Source organism: Rhipicephalus microplus, chromosome 8 (assembly GCF_043290135.1).
Source record: "Rhipicephalus microplus isolate Deutch F79 chromosome 8, USDA_Rmic, whole genome shotgun sequence".
Classification (NCBI taxonomy): domain Eukaryota; kingdom Metazoa; phylum Arthropoda; class Arachnida; order Ixodida; family Ixodidae; genus Rhipicephalus; species Rhipicephalus microplus.
In genome coordinates this window covers 74272125-74297873 of record NC_134707.1, presented here as the reverse complement: position 1 = coordinate 74297873, position 25749 = coordinate 74272125, and the positions used below count along the sequence as shown (strand labels likewise).

At 46.7% G+C, this 25749-nt stretch overlaps 1 long non-coding RNA gene across 2 annotated transcripts in view; it reads left to right on the top strand.

Moving 5' to 3' along the window:
* The first annotated feature begins 225 nt into the window (after window positions 1-225).
* Window positions 226-25749, top strand: part of LOC142768611 (uncharacterized) — a 79611-nt gene continuing 54087 nt past the window's right edge. The window contains exons 1-2 of one of the 2 annotated variants that reach the window (XR_012885359.1): window positions 226-363; window positions 20159-20221. This is a non-coding gene — a long non-coding RNA (uncharacterized LOC142768611). Of the gene's footprint in view, window positions 364-745; window positions 873-20158; window positions 20222-25749 lie in introns of those variants that run through there. The other variant, XR_012885358.1, reaches the window with a different exon arrangement.

Below are 25749 nucleotides of genomic sequence, written 5' to 3'. Positions count from 1 at the left end.
TGTTCCAAGCTGTCAGGCACTTTCTTGCAATTTTTTTGTTCTGTATGCCTTGAGAATGATCGCTGTATCACGTCATCCGCATACCACCGATGTGCATACTTTTCTTCAGACTCGTCGCCTAGACGGCTGAGACAGTGATTCACATGGCTGGTACCGATTTGATGTTGTTTGATTGATATGTGTGATTTAATGATCCATAACCATGATATGTATATGAGAGGCGACGTAGTGGAGAGCTCCTGAAATTTCGACCACAAGGGGTTCTTTAACGTGCCCCCAAATCTGACAACACGGGCCTACAGCATTTCCGCCCCCATCGGACATGCAGCCGCCGCAGCCGGTATTCAATCCCGCGACCTGCAGGTCAGCAGCCGAGTACCTTAGTTACTAGACCACCGTGGTGAGGCTGGCTGGTACCGATTGACCCGTTTTATTTGAACAGTTTTTTCGTACTTGCTAGCTCACAAACTTTAATTTCTCCCCTCATTGCTGTTTCAGTATTTCTTACAAAATTTGAACGCTGTTATCGTTTACCACCCGGGTTTGTTATTAGCTGCATTTAAAGCATTCAAGAAAATGTCATCAGAGGTCTCTCAAAGGACAGACGATAAAGTATCGGTTTCTAAGACTCTATTCTCGGCACAATGGGCATAGATTATTTGAGAGAACGTCTGCTCAGCCGAAGCTTCCATCATTTTGTGATCTTTGGGACCACTTTTTCTGAGAGCCACATTTTTTTTATTCAGCGTTATAAATTAGCAGCAGATATCCTCGCAGGGACATATTTGCCTCTGTTTACGTCGACAGGCGTTCACTCGCCCTGCTAGGAAAGTCAAGCTCAACTTATACCTCGTCACTCTACTTCTTGTTGGGCAAGTGTGCACAACGGTCTTTTCTTTAATACGTGCAGTGGAAGTGGGCGTTGTGATAAAGCTGTTCAGAAACATTAGTTCAAGTTTTCTCAGTTTTTGATGTAGCATTCTAGATCTTCTAAAATATTGCATGATGTGTCTGGTGGCCAATTTCCTTAATATCCCGCCTCATAAATTGAAGATATAAACAATATTCTTTAAACCTTGACCATATGCGGTGGTGTAGACGAGAACAATAGGTAGACGAGAACAATAGGTAGACGAGAACATTCTTTCAAGGCTTCTTCAAAAGCTGTGTGCAGTGCTCTTACAGTTTCTGGGAGTCAGTTTAGGCTTTTGTCAATCACAATCTGTCTCCTTCTGGCTCCCCAGTATTCATTCATTTAATTAGTTGCTTACAGATACTGCAATACCGATAGGGAGGTTCAGCAAGGCTGAAATACAATGTCATGCAAAAAAATCTTGCCCGCACCACAAATAAGAGAAGAAAACCCTGTTTACAAAAGATACAATACAAATATATTAGTTGTGAGAAAAAATCACATTCTCTGTACGTTTTGCAAACAAATACCGAAGGCACATGAAACATCATTTACACAAAAATGGCAAAAAACATAACTGAACAAGGTCATGTTGGATATTGAATAGTCATGGCCAGATAATTGCACCAAATGAAGACAGTGAAGTTTGAGCAAGAGGAATGTTAGTTAGGTTATTCTAATCAATCATAGTTTTAGAAAGAAAGAATATTTGAAACAAATATTTTTGCGTGGAATGTTTTTATTGTTACGTGATGACTTTGTCTTGCTGCATACCCAAAGAAAAAAGTAATATTTGAGAAACGCAATAATGTGATGCTTATTTATTAGCTGAACTAAAAAGTTTAATCGGGAAACACAATTATACTCCTGTACACTTGTATATATCTATATGAATTTTAATACATGCACCTTTATAGACTTTATATATACAAAACAGCCAGTATAAGTCACTGGCGGATTCGAGGATGGCGCGTTCGGTCGTTACCGGAGCCACCACGAGAGGCCGCGTCTTTCTCACGAATGTGCGTGTCATCACACTCAAAAGCCGCGCATTCGAAGAAGAAAAAAAGAGAAAAGTGCTCAAAATCAGAAGTGTTGTAGCTGCGGCGACTTGGTCAACCATGAATTCAGATCTTATTGATTGATTTGTGGGGTTTAACGTCCCAAAACCACCATATGATTATGAGAGACGCCGTAGTGGAGGGCTCCGGAAATTTTGACCACCTGGGGTTCTGTAACGTGCACCAGAATTTGAGCACACGGGCCTCGACATCTCCGCCTCCATCGGAAATGCAGCCGCCGCAGCCGGAATTTGAACGCGCGACCTGCGGGTCAGCAGCCGAGTACCTTAGCCACTAGACCACCGCGGCGGGGCAATTCAGATCTTATTAGTGTTGTTCATATAGGAAGGTAAGATGACACAACAAAACGATGTAGAAGGATGTATCTTGAGAAATTGAAGGAAATTATTAACGATAGCAAACGAAGTCAGCTTCAAGATTCCTTCAGTGCTAAATGCTCGTTAACACAGCTGCACCGCAGGGGTCTGTGCAAGCAGGCGTTTGGTGTGTGGCAACACCACGGACCCGAGCCAACGGGAGAGTGTCGACTTTTTCCCACGCCTAGCCGTGCGTGGCATTGCCGTGCCTAGGTAAAAAGAATTTCGGGGGTTTAGCCGACGCTGGGTGACTGGACTTTTAAGGCCCTCCGGTGGAGTCAACACAACCCTTTGGCCCCGGCTTCACGTAGACGGCACCCCTGGGCTGACCCACCCAGGGGAAATCGGCAGTCGCATTTTCCTACCTCTCTCCCTACTTCTTCATCTTTATCTCTTACTTTTTATCTGTCCTGTCATTTTTTTCTTCCCTGTTGACTTCGAAATTTCCTGTCGGCTAGAGTTAACACTGGGGCACTGACCTCCCTTGGTCAGGATTTTAGTGTTACAGTAGCATTGTATTGGTACCGGCTGTAAACGTTCCCCTTGTTGGACTCCGTGGTGCGTGGCTGGCTTAGCTACCGAATAATTATGCTTTTCTATGGAAAAAGTACCCCCCCCCTTTCCACTATGATCGGTTCCGTAAAAAGAGTAGAAATGAAGCAAATAGAAAATTACTGAATAAAGAGAGCGATTACACATCTTTTTTTTTTTTGTAAGGTCTTTATATGAGGCTAAGATACAAACCATATCACCATTTCCGATCGGAAAAGCAATCACAGAATTCAATGAAACCAATTACAGTGCAAAACATTGAATTCAGGAGATCTTCCCATAGAAGTGGAAAACAAAGAACAAAGTGGCAAAATCAGACGCCTTGTAAAAATCGGACATTATGAAGTTTGTGTAACAGCTCACGGATCTCTAAATAACATGTGAGGAGTAATATCCGACAATAAACTGCTCAAGTGCACCGACGCAGAAATTGAGGAAGCTTTAGCGGATCAAGGTGTACTTGCCGCACGAGCAATCTTCATCCGTAGAGATAGGACGGAGGCCCGCACAAGGAATGTAATACTAACGTTAGCAAGCACGACTATTCCTGCAGCAGTTAAAGGTGCCCTCCAACACTTTTGAAGCACCTATTTTTGTATGTGTTTCGCGTAGACCTATGGCCAGGGATAATTTTAGCATAGTTCCAAGCACCGATATCAAATACTTAGTATATTAATTGTGCAATAAAGTCGCCTCATTGCTGCCGACCGCGTCGGCGCACAGTGACGCTCACTAGAACTACGCGGGCGGAAATGACATTGAAGGTTGCGGCCTATCACGGGACGCGTAAAGCCTCGCTTCAAACCCAAAGGACCTCCTAGAGTTCGGACAAATAGGGGAGGCTCGTTTCTACCAGCCTCACCCAGCTGTTCGACCACGTAAACAAAACGGCGTGGTCAGGCACCACGTTGCTTGTTGCTATAACAACAATGTCATAAACACTGAACAGGCAACAATGGAGTACGAGCTTCCACTACGAAAGAGCTTTCAGCGCATGTCATTGAAGGCTCCCTGTAACGTCACAGCTAAGAGTGATATGTGGTCATGTCAGCCCGCGAAATTCGAGTTAAGGATAGGCATTTTTTTCTTGTATTTTGAATCTTTTTTAAATTGAATAACTTCGTACTGCGCGCCGATATTGCTGCCGTTCTTGCTGCACTAATTTGTCCGTGCACCAGTCTAATACATTCCACGAGTAAAAAATTGGTGGTTGAAAAATGTTAAAGGGCCCATTTAAGGTAGCCTATCTATATCTACGTGTGAGGCCCTACATACCTAATCGTCGCAGGTGCTTTCGGTGCCATAGGTTCGGGCACGGGTCTCATTCATGTCATGGTAATACAACCTGCATGAAATGTTGCCAGAATGATCATGACGATGGCGAGTTCACCAACACTTCAGGCTGTGTGAACTGCAAGAACCTCATGCAGCGTATTCACGCTTCTGCCCAGAGTGGCAAAAAAAAAGATATACTTACACTGAAAATCCAAGAAAACATATCATGACAAGAAGCGCACGAGCTTGTGGACCTTGCCCAAAAGTGCACATATGCTGAGCGGTGCAAACGGGAAAGGCACCCTAGACGGTCTCTGTAGGCACACAGTTCGAACTCCAGGACCTAGTGGCGGCAGACTGTCCCCCAGACAAGAGCAAAAACAAAAAACAAAAGGCACCAAGTGCCTTTTTTACAGCGATGCTCCAAAGCCTCCACCAGTGTTGGTGTCAGCCAACCTAACGTCGAGGCAGAAGAGGTCTCATTGACGGTGCCCAGTAGCCAGCCTCCCTAGAGGGGGCAAGCATCCTCGCCGGGCACCAACAGTGTTGAGCACCCTGTTGGTGCAGATTCCATGAACGCGAGTGCATTGGACACTGGAAGATTGCCAGACATTGCTCCAACTAGGAGGCTGCTCAGGCAGCCCATCATCCCTCCCTGCAAAGGAGGGAAAGGGAGCCAAAACACAATTTCGGCCCAACAAAAAAAGAAGTGACCAAGCACACGAATAGCATCGCTTTTAACTTACGCACAACGACCTCAAAGTACTAAATTTAACACACAACATTTCATGCAATGGCATTCATCCATGATTGGAACTGCAGAGGCATGAAACAAAACTTAAGCGACGTTAAGAACATATTCACAAGCTTCTCTCCTGTAGCTTTATGCTTGTGGGAAACGAATCTGATACCAAAAAACACCAAGATGGTAAAATGTTACACTGTTATACGTCGCGAAAGCTCGCAAGACAACCGGCCGTCGGGCAGCGTCGCCATCGTTGCCTAAAGTGGTATAGTGGTACGAGAAATTATAGTTTAAAGCTTCATTGCGGCGGCTGCAGTCACCATTTTATCACACAAAAATTTTCTCCATGTACAATCCACCTCATACACATTTTACTGTAGGAAATCTATAAATGATTGCGAAACAGCTACCTAAACCATTTCTAATGGCATTTAATTTCACTGTGCACAACATACTATGGAGTTTACGCACATCTTTTACGTTAATACATGGAAACGCACAACGAGGAGTGCAGCGAGACTCATAAATAGAGTAACTTGCAGTAATGAGAGCATGATGGAAGAAGACAGCAGGAGGTCGGTACATGCCTTTGTCAACCGCATTACATATGCTCTCTCGTACCAACTCACACGCAGATGGGAAGCAGAGCAGGCCAACACACTCATACGCATTGCCTACAAAGCTGCACTGGGCCTCACAGACTGCACTGACACAAAGCGTTTGGAATGCTTGAGTGTATAAAACACATACGACGAACACGCCACAGCCGTATTAATCGCACAGGGAGAGAGACTCAACTCGACGAAGCAAGGCAGACTATCGCTAAAGAGGCTTAACTGCCCTTGTCTCCACAGATCTGCAGTGAGGAGACGCATCAAATACTCAGAGAAGACCGGAAACACATATATGTCACCCGAGAAACACGCACCCCAATGTTAATGCCGGTGGCAGATGAGCAAGGGCGGTGGCACTAGAGTGGCTACTAAATGACCCCGACACTTTCTGTACAGACTCCAGCACATTCTCAACGAGGCAAAACGCATTTGCAGCAGTCGTTACCAACCGAAGCCAAGCGATCACTTCGGCGACAATACGTACGAAAAGCACGGTCTTAGCTGAAGCGGCAGCCATAGCACTAGCCATCCGTGCAGCAGAGTGAAAGAGACAGTCTGCGCACGTTCTCACAGATTTCCAAGAGGCTTGCCGACTGTTTTTCAAAGGCGTCCTTCCCAAAAGCGTCCTACGCATGCTAGAATCTAACCTCCAAGAAGACCACGGCACCACATGGTGCCCCACAAACGAAGATGTAGGAGAAAACGAACGGGCAGACGGCATGGCTCGAGCATTAGCTTTCCGAGCCGCGGACATCTTGACGCGGGCGGATTACTTTACACCTATGCTCCCGCGAGACATCTTTGAGAGCCAAAGACTGGTCCGGCAGACGATGGCGCCATCCCACCGTAAACGCCCCCGCTGGCAATCCAGGGATTGGAGACGAATACAGACGAACACTTATCCCAACATACACACACTTAGCAAAATTCGGCCATGCCAACATGCTGACAGCTGCCCTTGGTGCGGTGACACACCGACACTCCAGCACATCACTTGGACTTGCCAACAAAAACCAGCAGAGGGTAACTCACCCTAATCATACGAAACGAATTTAAAAGGTCGTGGGAGGTTCAACTCAACCGGACGAACTTGAGAAGCCAGAGGGCAACCTTAGACCAGGCCGAGCAAGCAGCTCGGGCCAGTGGGGCCCTGGAATGAGGGCTCCACCCATGGACACCTTAGTATGCCTTAGTATGCCGTTTCAATGAATATTTATTTCTCCTCCTCAACGATCTATCATCTTGGTCCTCTCGAACACACAATACGTGAGGCCTTCTTACATAGGCCACACTGCCAAGCAGTGTTTTAAATGCGAAGCATTTCTTAGCGAACTTCGACGACTTTGAGCGTTTCTATCTATCTATCTATCTATCTATCTATCTATCTATCTATCTATCTATCTATCTATCTATCTAGCCACCTACGACCTTTAGCTCTCCCGGCCGTTTCCATAACGGTATCAATACTAAACTTGGTATGGCATAACATCCTTGTATGAAGAGCACATTTGACTGATGAAAATCATGACATGTATGTTATGAATGCCATTGTTTACATTTCATAGTCCTGCTGCTCTTCTGGTGGTTTCCTTCACTGGACACGCAGTAAAACTGTTACGGTTTGATATTATTGCATGGAAAACGCAAGCGACAGACCCAAAAATGAAAATCATGACATGCATGCCATGTAACATGACTACGAGCCATGCTCTTTATGCGCTCGTGGCCGTTTCGCTAACGCCACATATACCAAATTTCGTATTACGGTATACGTGGATGGATGACGAAGGTATGCGACTGGTGCAAGCATGATAATCATGAGATGCGTGCCATGTAACATGAGTGCATGCCAAGCTCATGATGCACTGGCGGCCGTTTCGCTAGCTTCACATGTACCAAATTTAGTATTACGTCACGCGAACGGACGACATGTGTAAATGACTCATCAAAACATGATAATCATGACATGCGTGTAATGTAACAACATTACTAAGAGCCACACTGATGTTGCGCTCGTGGCCGTTTCGCTGGGTTCATATATGCCGAATTCGGTATAATGTGACACCAATGAATGACGAAGGTATGTGACTTGTGATAACATGATAATTATGAGATACGTGTCATGTCACCGTCATGGCGCCAATACATTTCGACGTGGCACGGTGCGCGCGTCACGCCGGCGTTGCCACGCCGAGTGCCCGTGTTGCCATGTACTCGCAGGGGCGCGCCGTGCTGCGTTGTTTCGACGCATGCGCCTTTTAGCGCGTCCGGTGTGCCTGCGTCATGAATTGAGGGAGATGCAGTGCTGTCTGGGTAACGCAACGGCGCGAAATCCAGCATGTTGCATTTCGCGTCGGTTGTCATCGAGCCGTGCAGATGGACGCTGGTCTCGCCTGGTGTGAGACTATAGAGTTCTCTCGTTTTGCTAACGTATAGCGTCGCTGTGCCCAGCATGCGCGCGCGCCAGTCACGTTGGAGTATATAGGGTCATTCATGATGCACTTGTGGCCGTTTCGCTTGCTCCACATATAGCGAGATCAGTGTTACGTGACATCAATGGATGACGAAAATATATGACTGGTGCAGACATGATAATCATGACACGCGTGTCATGCAAGAACATGACAGCACGCCACGTTTATAGCGTGCTCGTGGCCGCCGTTTCGCTAGCTGCACATATAATAAATTTGGCTTCACGTGGCGTGAATAGATTACGAAGGTAAACGACACATCTAAACATAATAATAATGACACGGATGTTGTGTACGGCATAATTTACCTCCACCTTGTAACGTTCGGGTGATTTTAAAGTGCCATATCGGCCTTCCTCATTCGTGCTACGCATATCATCGGTTCCCACTGTAGGTAGGATTACCAATTTTCAAATGCGAAGCATTTCTTAGCGAGCTTCGGCGACTTTGAGCGTATCTGTCAAGCTATCATGCCGCCTACGACTTTTTGCTCTTTTGGTATTTTCGATAATGTATAAATACTGTTATGTCCGGTGTTGTCGTCGGCCCATAGACGTACGCGTTGGTCGTGGTAGTCCAAAAAGCTCAGACAGCTTCGAACGGTTAAAAACAAGTTTATTCCTATTCGGATGGAGGCGGCGGCCAAACTGCCGGGGGAAACGAACGGTGGCTCGTTTGCGCCGAGCGGGGGAAGGGGAGGAGTCAACATCTGGAAGCAGTTTCAGCATCTGGTCCTTCGCGGGTTCGGAGGCTCGCTCGTGACACAGGGGTGCTTGGAACACAACATCTCCTCCCTCTTTAGATTGTCGCTTGGAAGCGATCTGGGGGCCGCCATGGGCGCGTGGGCGCTCTGGACGCACTAGGAAGAGAAGCCTCCGCTCGCTGGGTGTCGTTTCTCTTGTGTTCAGGGCCGGCGGGCGGCGGCGCCGATTCATCTGGTGCGAGATGCCAGGCTAAGTGGAACGAAGCTTCCGTCGAGGTGGCTGCTTGACTGGGAGGTTCCCTTGGTAAATTACCTGAACGGCGTAGCTGATTAAGGTGGCGGCATGTGGCCTTTCCACCAATGTCGACGAGCCATGACCGCAAACCTATGCGTTTGAGTGCCGTCGCTTCAACCCAGCCGGGCTTTCTGGGGAACTGGCGGGCGTATATGCGCGGTCCACTTTCAATTCTCCTGCTATGCGGGAGCTTTTCTTGCTCTGACGGTGCTTTCGCTGAGGGCTCCGGGATAATTGCTGTCAGCTGAGTTCTCATTTCTCGTTCGAACATCAATTTCGCTGGCGTTTGATCAGTAGTGCTTTGAACAGTGTTGTGCTGTCTGAAGAGAAAGCGCGCGATGCGGCGTTGCATTGTCCCAGTCTGGTCTTTAGTAAGGGCACGCTTTAGCTCAGCCATGTAGCGCTCGGCTTGTCCGTTCGTAGCCGGGTGGTAAGGAGCTGATGTAACAGACGAGACGCCGTTGTCGCTGTAAAACTTGAGAATCTCCGTGGACACAAACCGAGTGCCATTGTCCGAGACCACCTTGCGCGGTAGGCCAAACATTGCAAACAACGACCGCATAGTGTCGATAACTGCTGCCAATGTCGTTGTAGCCATTTGTTTTACCTCCAGCCACTTGGTGTATGCGTCTACAACAACCAGGAACGAACACTCTTCGATAGGTCCAGCAAAATCAATGTGCAGGGTGTGCCAAGGCGTGTCTGGTCTTTCCCATTCAGGAATGGGGGTTCTTGGCGGGCTTCTGTGGTTGCATTGGCAAGGCTGGAAATCGTGTGGCCTGGTATCATGGTCGATACCAGGCCACAACATATAACTTCTGGCGCACTTTTTCATGGCAACAATGCCTCGATGACCTGCGTGGACAAGTGACATGGCCTGTTCGTGAAGTGCTGCTGGAATTACAACTCTTGATTCCAAGGTGACGCAACCACGATAAGTGCTCAACTCCGCAGCTCGCTTGCGGTAAGCGTTGAAGTGATCACCCTTTAGCTTCTGCACGTTGCCTTCTTGTATAGTTGCGTAGACGTCCTTCAAGACAGTGCACTCTTGCGTTGATGCTGCCACCGTGTCAGCTGTTAGCGGAGGGTTCGGCAGCACCTCGAACATGAGTATATCACCCGGCGGGGGTGGTTCATCTATTGTGGTGTCTAGCGGCAGACGGCTTAGTGCGTCAGTGTTCTGGTGTTTCTTCCCAGTGCGATGACGAGTTCGTAATCGTACGCCGACATCTTGATGCACCATCGTGTCATTCGCGGCGACAATGTCTGTGGCATTGGCTTCTGGGGACCCATAATACCCAATAAGGGCCGGTGATCTGTTATGAAAGTCACTTTCCTGCCGGTAATGTACTGCCGAAAGTGATCTGCTGCGTAGACGATGGCAAGTCCCTCTTTATCTAGCTGGGAATAATTCCTCTCTGCCTGCGATAGGGTGCGCGCAGCAAAAGCGATCGGGGCTTCCCGTCCCTGATCGTCAACTTGGGAGAGGACTGCTCCCACTCCGTTTGGTGATGCGTCACAGGCTAGCAGTAGGGGTCTCCTTTCGTCGTAGTGTCGCAGAACAGTAGACTTGCGAAGTAGTTGCTTAAGGGCGACAAATGACTCTTGGTGGCGTGGCAACCAAGTCCATGGGACTTCTTTCTGCAGGGGCTGATATAGATCGTTGGCCACTGTAGCTCGATGTTCTAAGAACCAGTCGTAGAACGTCAATAGTCCCAAAAACGACTGCAGTTCTTGCTTGTTAGTAGGCGCTCGTGCTTCGGTGATTGCACGCACATTGTCTTCAGTAGGGTGGATACCCTGCGCGTCAATTTGATGTCCAGGAAACTTCACTTCAGGCACCGCAAAAACACATTTTTCTTTACTGATGCGCAAAATAGCATTTGCTAGCTTTTCCGAAATGAGCTCCAAGCGTTCTGTGTGCTCTTCATTGGAGGCGCCACCGACAGTAACATCGTCCAAGTAGACGCAAACACCTGGGATCCCGCTAAGTGTAGACTCCATAAATTTTTGGAAGATTGCTGGCGCTGCAGATATTCTGAATGGTAGCCTTTTAACTTTGTAAACACCCTTAATAGTGTTTATCCTGAGCAGTTCAGACGTTGATTCGCTCACCTACAGCTGCTGGTAGGCTTGTGTCAAGTCCAAGGTGCTGAAGGATTTTCCACCACGAAGCGTGCTAAAAACCTCTTCCGGTGTCGGCAGTGGGTAGGAAGATGCTTTTGTCGCCAGGTTGACAGTGCTCCGGTAGTCTCCGCAGAGGCGTAGGGTACCGTTCTTCTTTCGGACGACAACGAGTGGTGTAGCCCATTCCGAATGTTGCGTCGGTTCGATGATCCCTTGTTCCTGCAGTCGGTCAAGCTCATTCTCGACTGACGTTCGTAGGGCGAAATTCACCGACCTAGCTTTCAAAACTTTTGACGTCACATCCTCCCGCAGCTCCAGTGTGACTGGAGGTCCGTTGTTCCCTGGTATTTCTTCGGAGAAAACCGCTTTTTACTTATCTGACTCCGCGCTGACTCCGTCGTTGAGTAGACGACGCGATCAGACTTTGGCGTCGTATCATGAACAGACATAACGGTCTGCGCGAACACTGCGCGATGTGTCTCGTGCAGGCCTACGCAATAAGCCGAATAACATACGTAGCCCGTTACCTCAAGTGGACAGGCTCATAAAAAAACAAAATCATCTGGATGATACGAAAGGCTTTTAAGAGAGCTATCGGCCTCCCGATCAGCGCGAGTACCAAAAGATTTCTCGAGCTAGGACTTCACAACTCACTTGACGACTTCATTTAGGCCCATGACGTTGCGCAATACGAACGCTTAACCAAATCAAAGACGGGTCGACACATCCTTGAGCCGCTGTGCATCAGATATCACGCTCAGCAAAAGGAAAACGTGGAGGTCCTTACGTCAGTCCGCGGCCACTTGATCGTTCCGCCTATTCCTGGGAATATGCACCCGACGCACCACATCGAACGGCGTAACGAGCGTGCTAGACAGCTTCAAAAGAAGTTTATTAACAGTACGTAGACGCCGCGAGATATGGAGAAGGGAGAAGAGCCCATGCAACTGTGGTCGTTGACCATCAGGGAAAATGCCTCGCGAGAGCCACGGTGACGACGGGACACACGGAGGCGGCCGAAGAAGCCGCGATAGCCTTAGCACTCTAGCACTCGCCGCAGTGCCGCATGCAGAGATTGTGATAAGCGACTCGCAGGCGGCAGTCCGCAGTTTCGCGCGCAGCCGTATCTCGTGGGAAGCGGCACGCATCCTTCAAAAGTGCGGAGATGGCAACTCGACGTCGCACTCACAACACCAAATTCCAACGGTTTTCCTTTTATCGACCCCGGCACACACCAGCGTTCCGCTCATGAGGAACGAGGGGGCCCACGCCGCGGCTCGAGGTCTCACTCGCCGAGCCGCGGCTCACTATGTGGCCACCGCCTCTGACTCCGAGATCGGGGCGATGCATCTGCTGAATCAAAGCACTTTGATAGGCACGCAGCAACAAGATTCAGAATGGTCATGGGGTGACCGTCTTACAACGTTCCGTGACATCACCCAACACTACAGGCTCGATAGAGGTAGGTTCCCGCCACCACACGAGAAATTAAACAAGCGCGATGCCGTAAGCTTTTGCTTACTCTGAACCCATTCCTGCCCTCGCCCGGTCGTTCGACGCCACTTCCACCCAAACATATACCCCACCGATATATGTGAAGCATGCGGGCACAGAGCAACACTGAGCCACATGCTCTGAGAATGTGCCGGTGACGACAGTCGTGAAAACTCCACCAATCGCGATGCACCTATAGCGGCCGTCAATACCAAATCACAGGAAGCCTCGAGCTCACTCGTTCCTGCCGCCGCCCCGGCTGCGGGAGCCGCGGTAGACCTTCATCGTCGGCGTTGCCACCGCTGGGAGGCAGCCCTCCAAAGCAGAGAGCTGAACGACCAACTCTGGGCCGTCCGTATCCAGGGACGAGGATGCCACCCGTGTCCAGGGACTACGAGCCACCACCTAATGCCATCAAGACCAAATCGCTGGCCCATTGTGTCCCATGAAGTCTTTTCTCTCTCTCTCCCCACTGGTGTACAAAGTACGAATCACCTTAACAGTGCTTTGGCAATCTGTCAAAAAGAAGCCGTGCTCACAGGTAATTTAAATTCTTATAATGTTTCTTGTGAGAGAAAGAGAGACCTGTGTATTAGACAGCTGTTGAAGTGGACCATTGTAAAAAAAATTCTCTTGTGTAAATGAACAAGAATGATCAGTGCTAGATTTGACGTTTTGTACTAACGCAATTAATGATTTTTTATGGTTCATGGTTGACTCTGCAACTAACAGCGGCCATCTTCCGGTAGTTTTTGGCATTGCATCGCCAATAACAACTTTGTAGCAGCAACCGTGATTATAGGTCAACCATTTCAAAACTGTCTGCATTTGGCTCTTGCAAAACTTCACAATGACAACAGTCACAAAATTGCATCAAATATTGGCTCCATACATTAGGGATGCCGTAAAAACTACGCGTTCACTTTTCCATCGAGGGAACGGCCATCCTCCTTGGTGAACTGATTAATGTACGCGCAATTACAGAAGACGGAAAGCCACTTGGAAGAAGTTTCTGCATAGCCAACGCCCACAAATCAGAAAGATGATCAGTTCTTGCCAGCGTAAGAAAGCGCACTGTCAAACGCAAGAAAGAAGAATATGACAGTCGGCATTTCGACTACCTTTCAAAAGTAAACAATCAGCGTGCTTTGTTTGCGTATTTGTGGTCAATAAAAGTACTGCTTATTCCAATAACATTAAAATCGGGTATTTGGACGCCGCAAACCTCGCTGGAAGAGATTGCTAAAGCCTAAGAACGTAGCTTTAGTACAAATCTCTGGGCTATTCACAACATGCAGATATTTTCACATGAATTTACAGAAATTCCTGTATTTGAATTCCCTGAAACTGTACAAAGTTTACCAAAGACTGCTCCTGGACTACGAAAAACTACAAATTCCTTGTCAAACGTTTTATTTCAGAAATTGCCTAATGTTCTTTTAGATATTGTGAAATATTCGTTAGAGAACGCAAGGATGCAACAATAACAAAAACAAGCCAAAACCTAGCCAAACTTGGATTGTTCCTATTCACTCCGACTACTTGATTTCATACACGTTTTTGTGCCTGAGTTTTTGGCAGCTACACTCGCATTGCGAAAGCTAAACGCGGAAATCTCATTGGCTGTTATATTTACAGATTCACTTTCTTTTTGCACTGCACATTCTGTTGGGGCCTAATCGCACATAATAAAAGCGTTTCGCACAATATTATACCGTCATTTCAGAAAAAGTAAGATTAGTGTGAGTACTGGGTTCAAAAGGGCTGCTCATAAACAAGATAGCCAATTGTTTAACGAATTATTCACTAGGTGCGCCTATTTTACCGTGTTTGTCACCATCCGCTTATTTAACGTCTGCGTGATTTCGAAGGCATACAATTATGAAGAGCTTTGCAGGTACATGACTCAAAATGGTACAGAATGTTGGCATTATGATATACCGGGCGCTGATCTTTTTCTGACACACGTAAACAAGAAGCCGCAATTACGAGGCTGCGCTGTAGGGTGCGGAAAGTAAATTTCTCCCAACCCAGGTCTGCTCGGGCTTTTTCTCCTATGTTCGCTTCTTGTGGTGATCTAGAAACTATGAATTATTTTTTCTTGACCAGCAGGTTATTTGCTACAGCTGGTCGGTCCAAGATAAAAAGTTCTACACATGCAAATGGAATGAACTTATCCATGCCTTTGATTCTGTTCTAGGAGCATTTATTTCTGGGTTCACCAGGACAAAAGCTTGCGTGGCAGTGTAGAATTATCTGAAGGAAACCAAGAGACTCACAAAAACCCATATTATTATCAGTCTGTGTCAACGTACACATACCTTCTATCAGTTTTTTAAAGTTAGGTTTCGATACAGGTTATTACCTCTCACTAATACAAAAATTTGATGGTAGGTGCACTTAGTGAGCAACAAAATTTGTTTAAAAACTTGTAACGTTTTTAAACATCTTTTTTTACTCTAACTTGAATTATCTTTCATACGACCACTCAGTTATCGGCCAATCACCTACAGTGGGTATGAGCCACAAGAAAGGTCAACAAGAAGACAGACGACAACGTTCAAGTCAACCAATACATCGGTGCTCCATAAGCCCTTCCGATGACTTAACATAGTGGGTGAAGGGGGGGTGCTGCGTAGGGCACTGCAACCTACCACAGAGCCACAGCTGTTTGCACTTCCCTGAAGTCATGATCTTGCTGGTCAGGTGCCAACAATTGTAATAGTTCAAAGTAAAGATGAAGACTCAACAAGCGCAACCACAGAAAGGTAAGAGCCAGCTGCAGATCCTAATCGCAATATCGAACACTGCACGTAAGCTAGAAGGTCAGGAAAAGATGTGGACGCGTGGATGACGCATCACAAAAGGGTGAGCCGGTAGAGCTGCTGGAATCTCGCCAAGCAACTCCAAAATGTGGCACTGCTTGTCATGGAGGCTGCTCCGATGTACGAAAACGACGAAGAGTCTTTAACAACGTGGAATATTTTCTTAGAAGAACAGAAAAAGTGTTTTCGTGACTCTGATTTTAAAAAGAAAAGCGTGGAGAGGACGCTATCTCAAAGAGCTCAGACTACTGAATAGATATGCATCACCTATACAAAAGGTCTGAAGCCTTGCAAGATCATAAGCCCACAGATGTCTCAAAACTACAGGGCTCTACAACCCTTGAAGGGTATAGCAGAAGGCTGCATACTTCTGATGTATAGGGAAGATGTCACCTCATGCATGCTCTGCCCTCCAACATCACAGCCGCATGTTTGATGAGTTGAAGTCTTTTTGTATTCTCTGATAGTATTTTCTCATAAAAGATTTGTGTAATGAATAGGTAATGTTTCTAAACGTAAAAGAAACATCTCTTATTTTTTATTGTCGTCAATCACTCAACTTTACTAAATATGCGATAGGTGGCCCGTAAATTAGCACACTTGCATTAACAAATACCTTGGTGTTACGCCTTCACCACACAAATACGGTGGGCAATGCTTGGTCCATTTCTAAGCATCTTAAACGGTGCTTATGATGCACTCAGTCATATGCGTGGTAACCTACTTCTTGTTCCTCTTCCGGTAAACTACCAGCATACTGATTTGATTGATTTGTGAGGTTTAACGTCCCAAAACCACCATATGATTATGAGAGACGCCGTAGTGGAGGGCTCCGGAAATTTTGACCACCTGGGGTTCTTTAACATGCACCCAAATCTGAGCACACGGGCCTCGACATTTCCGCCTCCATCGGAAATGCAGCCGCCGCAGCCGGGATTTGAACCCGCGACCTGCGGGTCAGCAGCCGAGTACCTTAGCCACTAGACCACCGCGGCGGGGCAAACTACCAGCATACTTAACACTTGGTCGATCAAAACTTGAGTAAGCTTGCTCAGTTTGGACTCGCATCAAACAAACCTCTCATGTGCGCTTGAGTTCATAAAGAATCGTGGTGCTAGGTTAAATTTTTGGACTATTCTTATTACACCGGTGTCACCAAACACAAGTCATGTCTTCATCTTCAAACCCTTGACTAGCGCCGCAAGGCTGTCTTAAGGTCCATCACCTTCGACATCAACAAGCTAATATCGAACCCTTGCATCGTTACTCATCCTGTCGTAACCACCGAAAAGCAGTTTTTCCCCTGGCAGCCTACACTGCCACCCGCATTATATTATTTTCCCCTCAGTATGCAAAGAACTGGAATTGTCTTTCTGCCAACACGGTGCACCACTCCAGCCATATATCCTTCAATGCATCCATAGAAACCATCATTTACAAGTTATGCCCACCTCTCATGTCATACCCCTCATGGATATTTCAGTTATTAATAAATAAATGAATAAGCAAAATTTGGTCGCCTGGCAAAAGCGAAAATGTTGGTCTCAACAATGACAAAACGATTGGTGGAACCCACCATCCATTATCCGCCTAGCTGTGCATCCTTCTAGGCAACACAGTTAGCTCTTTTGCTACCAATCGTATGTTTGACAGACATCATAAAAAATTCCGCCATATCCTCGAAGTGAATGATGATGAGTGGGCGAAGCTCCGGAGGTAAACCTGGTAAACCATGAAACCTCTGTACATTTTGCCCACTCGATTTTATTACATCGCTCCCCCTAGCGTACGTCGCCGCACTAAATCGAACGATTGCCTTCAACCAATGACACGCGCCATATGTGACATCATTCCTATTTTATAAGATCTCGCGTCTTTCATCAACTACAAGTACCGTTTTCTAGTTTATAACATCTTGCATCTTTTCATCATCAGCTACAAGTACCACCATCTAGTAAACACTACAAGAACTAAACGAGAGGTGGCTACATACAGGAGATGGTACCGCCATCTAGTGAACACTGCAAGAACTAAACTAGAAATGGCTACATACAGGGGACGGTAGCGCCATCTAGTGAACACTGCAAGAACTAAACTAGAGGTGGCTACATACAGGCTACAGGGGACGCACAGCCCACGCCCTAAGGAGCTTCGCCCCTAAAATTAGATTTCCGTGGCTAGGCCGGGGCTTATTCGCTTTTGACCTTCGTCTGGGCGCCAGCCCGCAGGGATGGCAGGTCCCGTTCAGCAAGCTTACCCACTACGTGCCCTTAGACGACCCTTCACAACACAGTGCTCTCCGCAGTGGTTCAGCAAGCTCCCCTTCCAGTCTGCTTCAACTGTGGCACTGAAGCCCACATTGCCAGGTACTGCAACTACAGGGAGTGCATCTTACGGGACACCAAGGCCGCTACGAAACTATCCTCTGGCCTCTGATCACAGTGCGCACTGCCTCCGGCACCATGTGCGAACGTTCACCATTATTTCTTTGCAAAATGAGAGCAACAGTGCGTTTCTGATTGTAAGCAGGTTCGTAGACAGGCCAGGTTTCAGTACCCCTCCCTTAATGTTGGGATGGGGGGAGGGGGTGTTACGCCGAGAATAAATAGTGAAAATAGGTGTTTTTGAAGGCCTTCAACAAGTAGGCCCTAAGATAGTATTTCCTGGCCACGAGTTTATTCGTAAGTACCACTTTTCGTAAGCAGTTTTTTTAAAGGAATGTTAGCTTACTCTTCAATACCTCTGAGCAGCAAACTTAAGTAATGAAGGCATCTCCTTAAAGACGAATTGACCTTTGAATGAGCACAAATGCGTTTGCTTATTACGCTGAGCACTTTGTTGGGGTGCACCTTCAAAACAGTGGTGAACATTCATTTCAACTTTTTGGCCACTGAAGGATGGTTCAATCATCACTGCTCCACAACAACTAGACATCACTACTTCCGACGTCTGCTTTTATTGTTACAATATTCAAGCTCAAAAGCTGCCTACTATAATAATGTTGATGACTGTTGATAAAAAATTATATGTCTGCATTGAAAACTGCCATAGTGAGCTTGTTGAGAACAATCAGTAACCAACTCGTTGAAAGTATGGGTAATTGTGGGTAGTTGGTGGATAGACGGATGAATGGTGGATAATAAACATCTCCTCGTATGATGGCGCACCGGTAGTGGATGGTGGGAGTAATAAGACCGAGGATGAGTTGATGGTGGACAGGTGGGGGATAATGGGAAAATGGTGGGAGTAACGAACCAATTTCGGTAGACGGGGGTTGTAAGTTGGGTGTTGGGCAGATGAAATAAAGGTGAGCATGAGTGTTGAACACCGGATTGAAATTCAAATGACAGCGATAAGGAACTTACGAGAGAAACCAACCAAGGGCAAGCCATAAATTAGCTTTAAAAGCCTTGGTCATATTGGGCGAGGATGACCTTGACAGTGCAGACTCTGGACAATGTTAAGCTATTGCCCGTTTGTCAGTGCTTAATTGTGCCGACTCCTAAGGCAGCTTTCGGAGACGTAGGCAAATAACGCCAATAAGCATGATGGCTCTGCAGGATAAAACGCAGAAACTGGAAACAGCCACATGCCCGGAACTAGTGTGCAATTACATATTTCTTCCTAAGCCAGCGAAAGACCAATGAAGCACTTTCAACAATCAACTGAAGGTAGCGGTAGTTATTTACGAAGATATTGCTGAAACGTCAAGTTTTATCATGTGCCCTTCAAAATAAGAGCACCACAAAATTTTTGAATGCACCCATTTCAGTACTCGCGGACTGAAGAAAAAAATAGTAGTTCATTTAGAAAACACGTGGGGGGTGCACTTGTTTTTATTGCGATAGCTGAAGAAGATAGTACATAATAGCTAGTGTAGGTGAAGTCTGAACATTCCAGATGAAGTAGTGTTGCATAATCCACAGAGACGGCACACAGCGACGTATGATACGTACGGAACACATCTGATAACTGAATGAAAACGACATTGGTAAAAATTTACTTTGTGCTTTTGGGTAGGTTTGTCACACGCGTAAGCTTTCCATCTATTAAACTTACAAGAAGGGAAGTTGCATTTCTAGAAAAGTGACAATTTCGATCGCCACACAGGATTCATCTTTTATTATGATTTGTAATTTCGTTAACTGAACAGTCTACGAAAGTGGATGTGTTTAACATTGTCTCCAGAATATTCAGGCCAAACGGAAAAGTCTGGCTTATCAATAGTAGTCGCGTGCAATACTAAAAAAAACCTACATCGGAGCTTCGTGAACTAAGATGTTGAAGATATTGTTGTTGAGCATTACTCACCATTTAAACCATGTTTTAAGACAGACATATGATATTTTTATTACAATAAGCACGAATGCCCATGGAATGCTGTGTTGTAGTTGTATAAAAGTGACGATCCTAAAATAACTCTTGCTAACGTAGCTTTTCTTCGGAACACTTGGTTCAAATATGCTCAAAAGAGGTGAATATCAATTATTATTCAAACTTACCAGAGTAAGGCCAGCTTTGCCTATGCACCATTTATAAACCGTTTCCAGCGTGCTTGCAGTCGTAGTGAGATCTTGTAGTTTGAGTACAACGTATTTCGTCTACTTTCACCCCTTTCGTCTGAAACGCTGCCATTTGACAAATGCGAATGCGAAAGTGATATAAACTTGCCATATTGAAGAGCAGTTCCCTATTTTGTCACGCAGAAGCTTATTCTCTTGAAGTTCAAGCCCTTCGATTGTCCCTCAGGGGCTGCGTGGATAGTGCACGTGAGTATGAAATAATAGCATTTTTCGAGTTTACGAAAGAGTGGTTGTTGTGTGGTTTTTTGGAAAACTATCAGATAACTTGGTCAAGATATCCATTAGTGCTATGCAACATCTTGTAGATACGTTTGTGGTACCAGTAACAGCAGCAAGCGAACAACTTCAAATTCTTGTCACCTCACATACCAAATCGTCGCACCAGGACAGAGTGGTTCGCATTCGTTTCAAACCTCTGATAGCATTTCCACGCCATCCGTTAAAGGTGCATGATTTTGCTTGATTAATATTTTTTGCGCAATGCTTATATATATTCGAACTTGCAATGTCTGCGGAACAATTGCGAAGTTCAGCACTTAGGTGCGGAAACTCACTCATTTAAATTTTGTCCGCTCTGCTGCCACTGCGTTTCTTTGCAACTGAAAAGCATTTACGCCAACCCGTTAAACAATGAGTCCTTGAAGGCGTGCGTGAGTACACAATCCAAGTGTCTCTATAGGAAGAAGAAAACAACAACAATCAGAATATGATAAACTAGCTTGACATGTTCATACAACTGTTCATTAAAAAGAGGTATGTGCGATTGAATTCTTCACTAGTATGGTATCCGCGTCACTAGAATGGCAACCCATCACTCAAACGGGCTAAGCGTGATCGGTTGTTTTAATTCTGTTGCCACCCCTACTAAGAGCAACATGCCGGAGGTTATATACGTGCCGGCTAAGTCTGCTTCACGAGAAAGCTAGCTAAGCCTAGCTCATGCCATCGTCGTTGTCGTAGTAGCAGCACCCGCCAAGGAGGTCACGTCTCCAGAGGGGGAGTACATGAACAATAAAATAAAACACGATCATGACGAGCTAAATAATGGCAGAGGTGGTCAAAATGATGCTTAAAATTATGAAAACTGAAACCTTCATGTGCACATAAATTTAATATTTATAAAGAACCTTTTCTGAAAAGTAAGTAATCAAAGGTGTGCACAACATTGTTGGTTTTAATAGAGCTTACCGTGCTAGATTTGATTGACATGTGGGGCTTAACGTCTCAAAATCACCATATGATTATGAGACACGCCGTACTGCAGGACTTCGGAGATTTCCACCACCTGGGGCTCTTTAACATGCACCCAAATCTGAACATGCGGGCCTACATTTCCGCCTCCATCCGAAATACAGTCGCCGCAGCCGAGATTCGAACCCGCGACCTGCGCGTCAGAAGCCGAGTACCTTAGCCACTAAACCACCGTGGCGGGGCTTACGTTGCTAGATTGAGGGAGAATATGGAAATGCTATAGTGGAAGCATTCGGCTCATTTTAAAGTACTTTAACACACTGGAATAAGGAGACATTTACAAGACGCGGGCCTACAGCAATTTGCCTCATCGATACCCAAAAGAGGTAGCCGATATCCCACTTATGCGGTTGAATGGTCTAGTATCGTAACTACAAAGACGTAACTGTGGTTAACTTCAGGGTGAAATCAAGCAATTAGGTTTCTTGAGTAGCACGTCCTGTCACGAAAATATTTGGCACCACATATCATAAGACAATATTGAATGTCATCTCACAAGTTTACTTTCTGAGCCCTAATATATAGAATTGTTCACAGGCCTTTTAAAGGGAAAATTTACTGGTTTTACATATTTGAGAATCTCTGAAACACAAATACTGCCGAAGCGGTAAATTTTACTATCACACGCGTTTTTTTTTTCGATGTGACGTTTTGGTACCCAAAAATTACCATCATCGCGAATTGCAACGCGCTTTTTTAGCTGCTTTTATTTTAGCTTGCTTTGTTCCTAGGGTATCTACGGCCATCACCGAAATCGTTCTGGACACAAGAAAGGCTTTTAGGAAACGATGCAGAATCAGACGTATCTCCACTTGTAAGCTTTGATTATGATATTGTGGGACAGACAAACAAACAATTTTTGTGTTGTTCTCAACAACTGCTAGAAGTTGTCAACTGCTGGTAGGCAAGAAGACTTGCGGGGGCACTTCTCCGGATATCTGGCGCTCTTACCCTTTGCCGTAATTCTACTTAAAATGGGAACAGTACATTGCATTTCTCCGAGCACTTTTCAAGTCTAAGTGAACGAAGACGCACACCCGATATACAAGAATCACTACCGCGTGTCGGCTAAAGAACGTGAAGCGATACGTATGCAAGTCCGTGAGATGCTCGAAGATGGCGTTATCGAGCCATCCAACAGCCCATGGTCATCTCCAGTCGTTCTTGTCAAAAGAAGAACGGGTCGCTACACTTCTGCGTCGACTACAGAAAGTTTAGCAACGTGAACAAAAAGGTTGTGTACCAGCTGCCACGTATCGACGATTCGCTGGATAGACTTCGCCGTGCTCGTTTTTTTCCTTCTCTTGCTCTCAAAAGCGGGTACAGGCAAATCTAGGTAGATCAGCGAGACCACGAGAAAACAGCCTTCGTGACATCAGACCGCCTATACCGATTTCGAGTACTCCCTTTTGGCTTGCGTTCAGCTCCAGCAACTTTCAAGTGAATATTGGACATTGTCCTAACTGAGCTCAAGTGGCAGCCTTGTCTACCTTGATGATGTAGTGGTCTTCTTTGCCATGTTCGAGCAGCACCTTCGGCACTTGCGCAGCGTGCTGGAGGCTATCCGATCGGCGGACCTCACACTGAAGTCACAGAAGTGCCACTTTGGCTATGATTAACTCAAATTTCTTGGACATGTAGTTAGCGCCGAAAGAGTCCGGCCCGATCCGGACAAGATTGCCGTTATAGCCGAATTACCAGCTCCTGTCGATAAGAAAGCTGTCCGGCGCTTCCTTGGTTTGTGCGCCTACTACCGCTGGTTCATTCATGGTTTTTCACAGATAGGAGAACCTCTGAGTCGTCTCACAAGAGACGACACGCCGTTTGTCTGGGAAAACGAGCAACAAGCAGCTTTTGATGAGCTGCGACAGCGCATGCAATCAGCGCCCGTTCTCGCTAATTTCGACGTTGATGCTGACACGGAGGTCCATATTAACACTATTAACATTGGGCTTGGTGCATTGCTCGTTCAGCGTCAAGAGGACATCGAAAGAGTGATAGCCCACGCCAGCCGCTCTCTATACCGTGCCGAGGCGAATTATTCTACTACGAAGAAAGAGTGTCTAGCAGTCATGTAGGCAATCACCAAGCTTCGTCCGTACCTTTACGGTTGTCCCTTCAAGATACCGATAGACCACCACGCCCTTTGTTGGTTGGCAAGCCTGCGCGACCCTTCAGGATGGCTATCACGGTGGAGCTTGTGGCTGGAGGAATTGAGCGTCACCATCATTCATAAGTCCAGTCGTAATCATGAAGACGCTGACGCACGGTCACGCGCACGCCTTCATGTCGTCGGTCAGGAAGCAGAGGAAGTCGAAGGCTTTCTGGGTGTCATTAGCGCATAAGACTTCAGCAAACGGCAAGCGAGATGACGCAGAGATTCGTCCGATCATCGATAATTTAAAGGGCCAGGGCGCAATCATACCACGTTATTTATTCCGCTTGTTGACGTCGTTCTGCCTGCGAGACAGTGTGCTGTAGAGGAAGAACGCTCGTTGAAGCAACCGTGCTTAGCTCCTGGTCGTTCCTTGAGACATGCGAGACGACGTCCTCTTCGCTTGCCATAACTGACCCACATCCGGTCATCTGGGCTACTCAAGGACACTTGCCAGAGTGAGCGAGAAGTACTATTGGCCAGGACTTTCGGCAAGCGCCAAGAAGTACGTCAATAGCTGTCGGGAATGTCAGCGCCGAAGCAACCATCTGTTAAGCCAGCTGAAGCACTTTGCACGCCGTTTTATTAAGTCGGCATGGACATTCTCGAGCCATTTCCCCTGTCTGCGGACAGCAACAAATGGGCGACCGTCGCGACCAACTATTTGACACGCCACGCTGAAACGCAGGTGATCCCACGAGCCATGGCTTCTGTGGTTGCACAATTAATCATGCACCTCATTGTGTTACGACATGGTGCTCCTTCCACTATATTAACGAGCAGTAGGATGGCAATCACGGTGCAGCTAATGGGTCAAGTTTTCAAACTGAGCAATACCAGACACCGAAAGACAACTGCGTACCACCAGCTAACCAACGGACTTACCGAGCGACTGAATAAGACACTCGCAGACATGATCTCAAAGTACATTGACGTACAGTACAAAGCATAGAACCGGATCTTACCTTACGTGACCTTCACGTATAATACCGCCATGCAAGAGACCACGCGATTCGCATCATTTCGGATTCTCTACGGCCGCGAAGTGCAGACCATGCTGGACTTTATGCTACCGTGTCAAGACGAAAACGAGTTGGCAAATGACACCGAAGAATTCACAGAACTTGCTGTGACACAGAAATTACGCTGGGGAACGCTTACGATAGGACTTGAGACGGGAAACGTGCACATTCTCTGTCCCGCGTCAGCGTTGGTCAGTGGGGACATGAACAGGTGTGACAAGGTAGTTCACCGGTAAGGTCTGTTCGAAAACTTTATAGGGGCCAAGATAGCGTGACTCAAGCTTCTCGCATAAGCCAGGCGTTCGCGCAAGAGTCCACAGAAGTACATCGTCACCAGGGCGGTAGAGAACGACGCGGTGAGTGGCATCGTATAGATGTTTGCGCTCTCCTTGGCTAGCTTCGGTGTTTACACGGGCAAGACGACGGCATCGAGCAACACGGGACAGAAACTGGTCGCAAACGAATGGTGAAGAGTTCACGGGGCCAGACAAAAGTGAAACGTCGAGTGGTGATGTCGGTTGGCGTCCGTATACTAGGAAAAATGGAGAATAGCCTGTGGTTCGTTGAACTGACGTATTATATGCATACGTGACAAAGGGAAGTATGGCATTCCAATTGCGATGGTCCGGTCGGATATACATGGACAGCATGTCACACAGCGTGCGATGAAATCTTTCCGTTAAGTCATTGGTTTGCGGGTGACAGATAGATGTTGTTTTATGAACTGTTTTTGATGCTTGAAGAACTTCACTGAGCGTGCTTGAAAGAAATGCCTTGCCCCGGTCGCTCAAAAGAACACGAGGGGCTCCGTGATGTAGGTAAATAGCATTCAAAAAGAAAGTCGCTACTTCCGAAGCAGTTCTTGAAGTGATCAAGGCCATCTCAGCGTACCGGGTGAAGTGATCAGCGGCGGTGACGATCCATCTCTTGCCGTCTGATGTAGTTGGGAAGGGCCCGAAAAGGTCAATTCCGACGACAGAGAACGGCTCTGATGGACAAGGAACTGGTTGTAAGGTCCCGACTGGAGCAGTTGTGGGCCGTTTGCGGTGTTGGCAAAGTCATGATTGATTGATTTATTTGTGGGGTTTAACGTCCCAAAACCACCATTCGATTATCAGAGACGCCGTAGTGGAGGGCTCCGGAAATTTTGACCACCTGTGGTTTTTTAACGTGCACCCAAATCTGAGTACGCGGGCCTACAGCATTTCCGCCTCCATCGGAAATGCAGCCACCGCAGCCGGGTTGGCAAAGTGCACACTAGGCAATATATTTAGCTACCGTCGTGG